This window comes from Pelmatolapia mariae, linkage group LG3_W (assembly GCF_036321145.2).
Source record: "Pelmatolapia mariae isolate MD_Pm_ZW linkage group LG3_W, Pm_UMD_F_2, whole genome shotgun sequence".
In the NCBI taxonomy this organism is placed as follows: Eukaryota; Metazoa; Chordata; class Actinopteri; order Cichliformes; family Cichlidae; genus Pelmatolapia; species Pelmatolapia mariae.
In genome coordinates, this window is record NC_086229.1 from 50303929 (window position 1) to 50315474 (window position 11546).

Below are 11546 nucleotides of genomic sequence, written 5' to 3' on the forward strand. Positions count from 1 at the left end.
GTTTTGATTTGGTTTTTGGTTTTTCTGGGAAGACATTTGCACCCTTAATATGAGTGAAGAGAGGTGAAGGAAGTCTAAAAGTCTAAATACAAAAGGGAAAAAGGGCAAAGAGCAAACACCTGGGAGACACAGCTGACACTAATTGCAAAGATGAGAAGGAGGAGAGCAAAACAGAACCTGATGCACACAGATTGAAGAGTACCAAAGTAAAACAGGAAGTACACAGACTCAAGGACACAGGCTTCACAGAGGGACATGACTGACTTGAAAACAGAGGGAACATATTGAACCAAAACCAAAGCTCTAGGAATACAAAACCAAAACACAAACAGCAATAACCCTGCAAATAAAGAACAAACAAATCAGAACACTGGGTCACAGACCCAGGACCATGATAGTAACGGTTAATTATTCACAAGAACACCTGATGATGTGTTTTGGTGGTTCCTTTTTTCATTGTGAACATCAGTGTGCATAATAATGAGTCCATCACTGCTGAAGACACTGACTGCTGATTTAAAAGGGAGGAAATGTGAGCAAGAACTGACAATGATTCAGAATCCAAATATCCTGACAGCTGCACCTGATCGTATTAACATCTCTGATCAAGTACTGTCACAGCCAGGCGGATCAGCTGCACGCTGATCAGCACTCTCTCTCTTTCTCTCTCTCTCTCCTCTTCTCTCTCGCCGGGGCGGAACTCACTGTGGGTTCATGCCCTCGGCCCACGCCCTTGGGAGATGAGACACCTGGGTCTCGTTAAGGTGATCAGCACTTAAGCCAGGAGGTGACTGCTGTTCGTCGCTGGATCGTTGTCTACCACGCGTTAGTGAAGCCAAGCTACAGCAAGTTAGTTAAGAGTGTTTCCCTGTGTGCGTCGTACTTAACCCTGTCTCCCTGTCTACAGAGCTCCCTGGATTTTCCCCCCGTGTGATTCCCGTGTGGCAGTGTCGGAGTGTGAGCCTGTGATCGTGTGAGTGGATATTCTGAAGAACGCGTGCTTTCCCCTGGACTTCCCTGGAGACCCCCTCTCCCCTCACTCAGCTGTATATAGCACCCCCCCCCCCCCCCCCTCGCACATTCTTGTATATACACCTGGTGCATTGTAAATAAACCCTTCTTGTGAGCATCAGAACCGGAGTCCTGCGCTTGAGTCCTCCTCCAAACCGTAACAAGTTCAATGATGAGATAATGTTGCTGAGCTCACTGAGCGGTCCATCACTGCGTGTGATTAATGAAGATTCGTTGAAATAAGTCAATGAATCAAAAGGTTCACCTTCACAGCTTCATGTCCTCAGTTTCATTTCTGAGAATTTGAGGTTCAAACTTTAGTTAAACACAAATTCAGCTTCTAGATCCACAAAACCTTTAATAGTTTGAGTTGATCCAAAGGTACCTTCTGAAACTTAATAACTGAATGAGAGTCTGACACTGGTACAAACGAAACTGCAGCTCATCAAGGTCGTCATCAGATCTTTGCAAATTTCCATTTTCACGTCATAATCAATAAAAATAATCTGATTAAAACATGAAATCTATTTTGTGTTTATCAGGTGATCAGAAACAATTTTGCTGCTGTGGCTGCAAACATTTGACTTTTTGTCTGTGCAGAAAACACAAACATGACAATAATGGCAGCAGTCCAGGAACTGGCTTAATTGACTTTAATAAAGTCCCACAGAACAACTGTTTAAGTGTCTGCCAGGGTTAATCTAAATTCGGTGCAGCCATAAGTGAACTTATTGCTTTATAGTATACGCGTGACTAAGAGTATGGTCTTCTGAAAACAGAAACAGGCAAATCTATAATACTTCATATAATATCATCATCTACTTGGCACAAGCAATATCTCAAAATGTCCACAAGGGGTCACTGTCGGTCAAAGATTCGCATCATATCACATCACAAAGTTTGCTAATAGTAAAAACAATAGACAAGTCATTTAACTTAAGTCCTAATATAGCTGGATGTAATTAGCGCTAATTAATCTTACCAACAGAGCATCAAAGTACTGAGACATATAATCAACTCAGTCCTATGAAACTGTTCCTTTGGGAATATGATTCTTTCCCCTAGACATCCTGAGGCCAAGTCAGAGCAGGGAAATCTGAACAAAGTAAAAGTGGGAACACTGGACTTTGTTGTACTGGCTACCTGATCGCTCACAACATTTAAACCTGAAACCACAGAGTGGTGTTTCCATCAGCTGCAGGACAGAGTCATGGACAACAAGGATGCAGCGAATGTTTGAAGAGAATAAACAGCTACCAGCTGAAACAAGAGGCGACAACAGGAATAAGAATTTAATATTTTCCTGCATACCTGGGACATCTTTTGTGCCTTCACTTCTCCAGCACTGACGACAACATTTGTTCCAATTTTGCCCCAATTTCCACCAAAATGAAATCAGCTCCAGCTTTGTTTTTATCCACCATCACGCAAACTTTGAAAACGACATCTTTCAAAAATGTGGGCACTACAGGATGCAGCATGTACAGCACAAAAGTGACTGCACTGAAGCTTTTTCACACTCAGTTTCACTTTTGTTTGGCATTATTTCTTTAAATGTCTTAAAGCAACATCAGAGTTTAATAAGGAACAAGTGGTGATGAAACAGAGATATGAAAAAGCGAAAAGAGGTGGAGCTGAAAAGCTGAAAAGAAAGTGGGGAAGAAAGAGTCAAGAAAAAGTATCAGTAAAATGTGTCAGTCTACTCGGCATTGTAGCAGCTGCACCTTCAACAGAAGGATCAGAAACAGTGCCAAAAATACCAGGTCTGACTTTTTCTCCCCGTCCACCCTCTGTGACAACAGCTGCATCAGGTCAGAAGGGAAAAAAAAAAAAAAACACAAACTTGTTGGCTGGATTTGTATAAAATGAAATGTCTGGCAATGGACAGAAGCAAGGATATTGATGTTTACACCCTTGTGCAATGAAGAGGATGCATGCTGTATCACAAGACACGATAAGACAGCTGATTGATTTGTTTCTCTGAGGCATTTTGTGAGGGTGTAGCTGCTGTGGCATTTGTCTGGCTTGAAACAACAACTGTAATCTCCACATTTCGACTTTTCTCAAAATACTATTTCAAGTTTAATCTCAAAATGGACTCTCATTTTTTTCCTTTCATTAATGCGACCTTAGTACTCTATCGTACCACTAATTACCCAACTTCTAAAAAAAATACTTTAACAACATATTTAGTTATAAAAAGACCATTAACAGGAAATAATTAAATAACATCAATGGGAAAAGTCATTTGCGGCCCTTTGCCGCATGCTCCCCCCCTCCCTTCTGCACTTTCCTCTTCGCACTCACTTTCACTACCCAATAGAAAGCGTCTTGTTTGTTTGAGGATTTCTCCAAAACATGTGATGATCACAGTTATTGATGGTCTGGTATAATAAGTGGTTTTGTTTGAAGTTGTGCAGGACTTGTCTGTGTCACCATTTCACAGAATATGATCAAGATGTGACAATAGCCAAATTGTCCAGCAGGTGCCACTGTGGAGATGGTTTCAGATTGTTTGGAATCATCAATACAAGCACAAATACTTCAAATGTTTCACTAAGTCTCGTTTTGCTCATCACTAGTATGGTGACAACCAGTAGCGGTTTTTGATACGGGCGACACGGGTGGTTGCCCGGGGCAGCTCGTACTCATGCTGCCCCGACATCATGCGCATTTTGGGAATGTCGTAGGCACCGATCGGTTTTCTATCGCCCATTTGCTGGGAGTAAGGGTGCCCTCCGTTTGCGAGGTGCGCCTGCTGCTTGCAGCACAGGGAGGAGAGGGCGGGGCGCTGGGGGAGTCTCTGTTCTGGCTGGAGCAGCATCTAATAACCAACTCGCAAAATAAAACAAAATAAAAACAAACCAACAAACACGAAAACACCAGACATCATGATACAGACTTATAATTTGCACCGATGTTTTTTCGAAATTCTATACACAAAAAGTGAGCGCGAGAGCCCTCGGTGCGCCTGCGCGCTGCTGAAGTCAAAGTAAACTTTATTGTCATCTCCGCTACATACAGTCCAGTATATAGAGAGACGAGACGACGAGGCTCCAGTTACAGCAGTGCAAGTAAACAAATAATAAATATAAGAAGAGTAAGAAAATAAATATACACTTTAGGACTGGGGTAAAGGGATCAATAACAATTTAAAATTTACAGTTTGATGATTTAAAGTCTCACACATAACCCGTCGAAAGGGGAGGAGCCCCTGCTGCTTCCAAATAGAGCACATTTCATTCATAATGTTGTAAATCCAAGCCCAATATGTATTCATGATCTGAATCCTGGGTTGTGCGAAATCCCAGAAATAAACCCTAGACAAAGCGAATCTGTGAAATAAGGTGTAGGTCTATTAGGTTATGATTCTCGGGTTGGGGGATGGGTGTTCATACTGAAGTGCAAAATTAAAACCAAGATGGACAAGAAAAGTTCAAAGCCATCAGGTCCTCAGTTTAGAAAAAAGAGAAAAGAGGAGGAGGAGAAACGAGCAAAATATATAGGTAAGCAGATGTGTCATTGGATAATGACAGGTCATCCTGAAACAATCAGAATCAGAATACTTTATTAATCCCTAAGGAAATTATGTGGGTTACAGTTGCTCCAAGAAGAAATGGTAAAAATAGTAACAGTAACAGACTAAACTCCAAACAATACATTATGTTACAGATTTTAATGTTAATTAGTCAGTGTCAGTTGTTGATTTGTCCTGTTCTCATTGTATGACGAATTATGATGGCTGTCCGGTAGCCGTTTGCATACTATGCATACTCTCTCTTCATATGTGTGTGTGTATGTTTCTCTGGTGAAATTCAGTATGGTTCCGACAACAGTTTTATGTTAATGTACAATCCTTAATATGTTTTGTGTGTGTGTGTGTGTGTGTGCGTTGTCAGGGAGGGGGGAGGGGGGGGGGCAGAGGGAGTGTTTGCCCAGGGCACCAAACAGGCTAGGACCACCACTGGTGACAACTTCACAGGAGGTCCGTATGTTAGTACTGTCAAACATTCATTTTTGCCGCAGTAAAAGCACATTCACTCCCAAATAAGCGTTTAAATGCACAAAGAGACAGACACTGAGACAGAGACTAAGACGCATAAACTTGACAGGGACAAAAAGGAAAACATTTATCACAGATGGCTGGTATTTGACTCTGACCACACTGCAAGATGTTTCCCCTTATTCAACAAAGCATTTAGACATCCCTTAATCAGGCTCCTGCTGCAACTATCGATTGTATTTCTCCTGTTTGTTTTATTGTTTCTTGTTTTCCTGCCCACTCCATGTCGGGGACGAGCTCCTGCCCCAAGTGGAGGAGTTTAAGTATCTTGGGGTGTTGTTCGTGAGCGACGGGAGAAGGGAGCCGGAGATCGACAGACGGATCAATCAATCAATCAATGAAGGCTTTATTCGCCACATGCAGGTTGCCCTGCAGTGAAATGGGACCACCCCCCCCGACCTTACACACACAACACAGACATTACATGGGGATACAAGTCGGAGATCGGTAGCGTTACAGAAAAAAGAACACTGAAATGTACACTACAATGGGAAAGTACAAGAGGAAAAAACAGAGACCTCTTCCCATGCTGGGCTCCCATGGGAGGACAGCATGAGAACAGGAAAAAAAAAACACTCCTCTGCACAAAAAAGCACATAAATGTTCTCAGCACAACATTATGGAAAACGTGACAAGCCACAGGGTTGGGTAGGGGGTGAGGAGTAATGCGAAGCGAACACAGCAGCCGCGCTGCCCAACGCTACCATTCCAGCGCAGGCTCAGACCCGCCGTGTTCCCCAGCAGGAAACAAGCATCGAAGGCGTTTGGAAAGGGAGGGGGATGAGTGTGTGCATATCAGTGTATATGTATGTGTGTGCGTGTCCAGAGTTCAGCTGAGACAGTGTCCTTCGCCCTGCCAGGCTAAGTAAACAGTCTTCCAGCCAAGCCAGGTGGCCTTGTATGGAATGGGAAGAAACCAGTAGCGGTTTTTGATACGGGCAACACGGGCGGTTGCCCGGGGCGGCATCGTGGTGGGGGGCGGCATCACGGGCATCGGCAAAAAAATAAATAAAAAATTACTACTCATGCTGCCCCGACATCATGCCAGCGCATACTGGGAATGTCATAGGCACCGATCAGTTTTCTATCGCCCATTTGCGGAGAGTAAGGGCGCCCTCCGTTTGCGAGGTGCGCCTGCTGCTTGCAGCACAGGGAGGAGAGGGCGGGGCGGCAGGGGATTCTCTGGCTGGCTGTAGCAGCATCTAATAACCAACTCGCAAACCCCCCCCAAAAAAACAACAAACACGAAAACACCAGACATTATAATACAGACTTATAATTTGCACCGATGTTTTTTCAAAATTCTATACGCGAAAAGTGAGCGCAAGAGCCCTCGGTGCGCCTGCTTGCTGCTGAAGTCAAAGTAAACTTTATTGTCATCTCCGCTACATACAGTCCAGTATATAGAGAGACGAGACGACGAGGCTCCAGTTACAGCAGTGCAAGTAAACAAACAATAAATATAAGAAGAGTAAGAAAATAAATATACACTTTAGGACTGGGGTAAAGGGATCAATAACAATTTAAAATCTATAATTTACAGTTTGATGATTTAAAGTCTCACACAACCTGTCGAAAGGGGAGGGGGGGCGGCTGCTGCCAAATAGAGCACATTTCATTCATAATGTTGTAAATCCAAGCCCATTATGTATTCATGATCTGAATCCTGGGTTGTGCGAAATCCCAGAAATAAACCCTATGTGTGTGTGTGTGTGTGTGTGGGGGGGGGGGGGGGGGGGGGGGGGGGGGGGGGGGGGGCAGTAGGACTGTTCACCCGGGGCGCCAAACAGGCTAGGACCGCCACTGGAAGCAACAGTCTAAACACAGTCGTTATCCGGGAGTTTTTGTTCGGCTCCAGCCTTGAGCCCACAGCTGGCGCCAAAAGGATAGCGGAGTTAAGATGGTGGTTTTTCTTTTATGCGAACAGCTCATGAGAGTTTCAAGTTGTTCTCTAACACTCCAACGCTGATACTGGTCTCTCAATCCCCCGTTGGAGAGCTGTGAGTTTTGAACAGCCGGTTCCGCTTTCTTAATTCTCCGATAAGCCAGGGCCAAGCCAGCTCCGATCAGCAATTGGTGCTGTACCGGTCCCTCATGTTGAAGAGAGAGCTGAGCATAAAAGCTGAGCTCTCAACGGATTGGCCGGTCGACCTACGTCCTTATCCTCACCTACGTTCACGAGCTGTAGGTCGTGACCGAAAGAACGAGATCGCGGATACAAGCGGCGGAAATGAGCTTCCTCCGAAGGGTGGCTGCACCCTCCTATATATATGTATGTCTATCTATCTATCTATCTATCTATATACCTATCTATATATATATATATATATATACAGATATATATACATACATTCAGGAAAAAAATTCTAGATGGTATGAAGGTGGAATTCAGTCAATGGATTTCAGCATCATCAGCTAAGACTGCCACACTTGATGTGAACCTCTGAGCATGAAACCACAGCCACTGCAACAGTTCCACACTGTTCTTTACTTTAATCATTTACAGCACAGCAAACTAACCTGTTTATCCTGCACTAACATGCAACCTTCAAATAACACAGTCTGGCTCAGTTTGTTTTGCACCAAGTTTCACACAAAACGTAAGCTGTACTCAACCAATGTGTAACTTCAAAACATGAGCTTTACATTTCCAGGTTATCAAATTCCACTTAGCAGTCCTTCCCTTTAAATCCTCTCCTGTCCTCTTTGTTATCTTTTTCCTTCTCTGAGTGAAGTTAGCTCTTTCTTTTCTCTCCCTGTGAAACACAGCAGCTTCACCAGTTTGTGTATTTGCTGATGTTTGTTGAGATTATAGAAATGTTGCATTTGAAGAGACAAAATAATAACTCTCCTGAAATGTGTTAAAGCAAAAGTAAAAAGCCTGTTTTGAAAATGTAAGAAGTAGAAAGTACAGATAATTGTTTAAATATGTAGGGAGTAAATTAAAAAGTACAAAAGAAAAACAAATAAAGTACAGATACCTGAAAATTGTGCAGTATAGTATTTGTACTTTGTTACTTCCAACCTCTGCAATGAAGTACATCAATGTACATGTATGCATTTGAATAACAGGAACAAAATGAAGCATAGTGAAGCAAATTATATGGAGGTGATCATGAAATCTCAGATATAGGTCCAAAAATATCAAAATTCATTTTTACTTGTTAGATTTTGGTCTTTAATAATGCAGAGTGGGTTTGGTCCTGCTGCTTTTGGACTCTTTGTGTTTGGAGGTTGGATCCCAGTTCTCATGTGTTACAGAGAACTGAAAATGAAGAAAACAAACAAACACTTAAAACCTTAGGTGCAAACAGATTTTCAATAACCTCATGCAGCATCACAGTTTAATGCAAATTGAACTTTAAAAATAAGAAGCACAAAGTTTATTCCAGAGAAACAAACAAACAAAAACATGTAACATTATAAATATCATAAGAAGTTCAACAGATTTGCTTCAGAGCAGCTTACATGTGCTGCAGTGTCAGGAAACAGGACTAAAGGTGCTTTCACACTTTTAGATATGACATCATGAAATTATGATGCTGTGGAATAACCTCAAAGGACCACAAAATATGTTGTATGGTTTTATATCTACATAATTATAGAAAATATTTCTGACTGGTCTAAATATTGTTCACTTTGTCTTCACTTCCCTCTGCTGGTGAAGATGATATTACAGTTTTTCTCGATTGCTTGTATTCTCAAAACAGTAAACACAAATCCATAACGTCTCACCCAATGTCCCAAACATCGTATTTTCAGGTCAAAATGAAGCTCTACACTCAAAACCATTCACTCTTGCTGAAAAACCAAACTTTGCCCACAGACATCACACACAAGGCCTCAAAAACACACACACTACAACATAGTCTTACACATTGGTGTAATAAATTAAAAACAATATTTCCAAAACTGGCAAGTTATGTTGCTTGTGGTTTTTCCTCTCAAAAACCTTTCCACATGATGAACACAAAAGACGCAACCAATGTACATACAGTGGCACATTTTTATTGATGTACCATACAGTTCAACACACACACCAAAAACATTAGTCCACCTCAGCATCCTGTTTGTGTTCTGGGTCAGGCCAGAGAATCTCATCCACATTACTGATATGTCTAGGCAGGCTTCTTCCACGGCCTGGAGGAGGTGAACATGGACTTAAGGTTCTCTGTCGTTCACTTTCCGCCGCCATGCGGAAAATAACTCCTCTATCAAGTTTAGAAAAGGAGAGTATGCAGGCAGAAAGATGCTATAAAACCTTGGGTTATTGGTAAACCAGTCATGAACCAGAGCAGCGCGATGGAAGCTGAGGTTATCCCAAACAACAACATAGTGAGGCTGCTCTGGCTGTGCTGGTTCCCTTTAGTAGCTGGAACATATGTTGTTTTAGACCATCAAGAAAAGCAAGGAGAAGCGTTTCATTGTTTCAAACCTGAAAGAGCTGACTTTGGCTGTTTTGTCTATCCATCAAAGTTTCTGATTGGTGTGTGATAAACTTTGACTCCTAGTGTTTCCACTTGGTTAATTGTGTGCTAATTGAGCTCAAGCTGTGCTGACTTAAGTTAATCTCATTGAATGCTAGTGCTTTCTAAATGGCCACATGGTGTAAGCACTGAAAAAATGTAGGGATTTGTATGTAGAGTTTTGCAGTAACGGTTCACCAAATCTGACTCATGTGTTAAAGCAGGAGAATAGTGTTTATAGTTCAGAGAAATGGGTGTGCTTTATGAAAAATAGCATTATGGTTTTGAAATTTGAGTTCAAAAGATTAGTTATAGTGTTTAAGCAATCGAGAAAAACTGTATTAAGGAAACTTTAATAACAGGTAGCATCACCTCTTTTCACTACATTTCACTGAGAAAGTCAAACTGACAGCATGAATCAAAACACTCACTGAAACCTGCAACAACAGACAGAAAACAAGTGACACAAACTCACCTCCATGTTTGTGTCATTTTCTCTGGTGTTCAGTCCAAACTTCCTCCTTGTCTTACTAATGTAGAAGAGCATGAGGAAAACAGCCATCAGCAAAACACCATCCAAGGACGCACGCACAACCAGAAGCCAGGAGGAGTCAGGACCATGTGTAGAGACTCCTGCAGTGACACTTTCACTCTGTGTTGCTGTTTGTGGTGTGGAAGCAGGTGGGTTTGAATCTGTGAACAACAAACACAAAAATATAATAATAATGGATTGGATTTCATATAGCGCTTTTCAAGGCACCCAAAGCGCTTTACAATGCCATTATTCATTCACTCTCACATTCACTAAATGCAGCGTTAACATGAAGCTTATGTGTAAGTTCAATAGGGAAGATCTGTAATCACTCAGCTGCCTGCTTTCCTGTTCTTTACATCATTATTACTTTTTCAGATAAACCACAAAGTCACGTTCAGTCTCATCAGATCAGCTGATGGATAAGCTAATACTCTTTTACACATTAGACTGGGGAATCTCATATCCTGCACACTACATATGTTTTCACCTGTATGAGTAGAAACACTCAGCTTTAGTGAAAGATGATGATGATGATGATGTTTTCCCCTCAATTTTAGCTCCACAATCACAACTTTAAAAAATGATTCAAAGTAGAGCACACACTTCTTAAACACACATAACCTTAGATTTCAAATTGTTAAAAAACTTTTAATAATATAAAAAATGATGTTTCATATATAATATGTGCTCTGATTAAAAATCATCAGTGCACATTATGACTGTGAAACTTACTATATTTAAATATCTGTATATTTTTAAAAGCATCATAACAAATATGGTTTATATTTGTGAATAAACAGGAATAAATTTATCAGCACAACAGGAAATTAATACTCTGAGATCGGACATCCAGAAAAGTATGGACATTATTTGTCCTGTTTTTGATGTTAGAAATATTTAATGATGTCTCAAACATCAGCTGATCTCTGGCAGTAACAACAATCTCACCTCAAATCACCAAAAGTTTCATGTTTTTATTTGTTGTTGTTCTAATTTTGTATCTTACTTTCTGAGTTGTTATTATCTATTATTAGTAGTATTTTAAGGTACATGAAATATGAAAAAAGTTTTTACTATTCTGAAAAGATACTTACCATCAATGACGAGAACATTTACACTGCTGTATAAATCTGGAGACAGAGGGTTTCCATAACCACACCTGTATCGTCCTGTGTCTGACTTGGTCAGCTGTGTGATGGTTGCATACAGTCCATACATGGATCTTGGTCTGTATTCAATGCTGTATCTGCCACTCGCAGATTTGTTATTAGTTGTGTCAATGAGGATCTCCTCTTCATTCTTACACTTATTTTTACAAAAGAACTTCCTCTGTCCGTACACAGTATTGGAACATACCAATGTGATCTTTTCTCCCTCAGTTTGTGTGCGATAAAAACCAACGTTTTTATCCAGATCTGTGAAATAGAAGAACATTAATTAGTCTGAACTGAACCAGTTTGTGGGGGAGGTG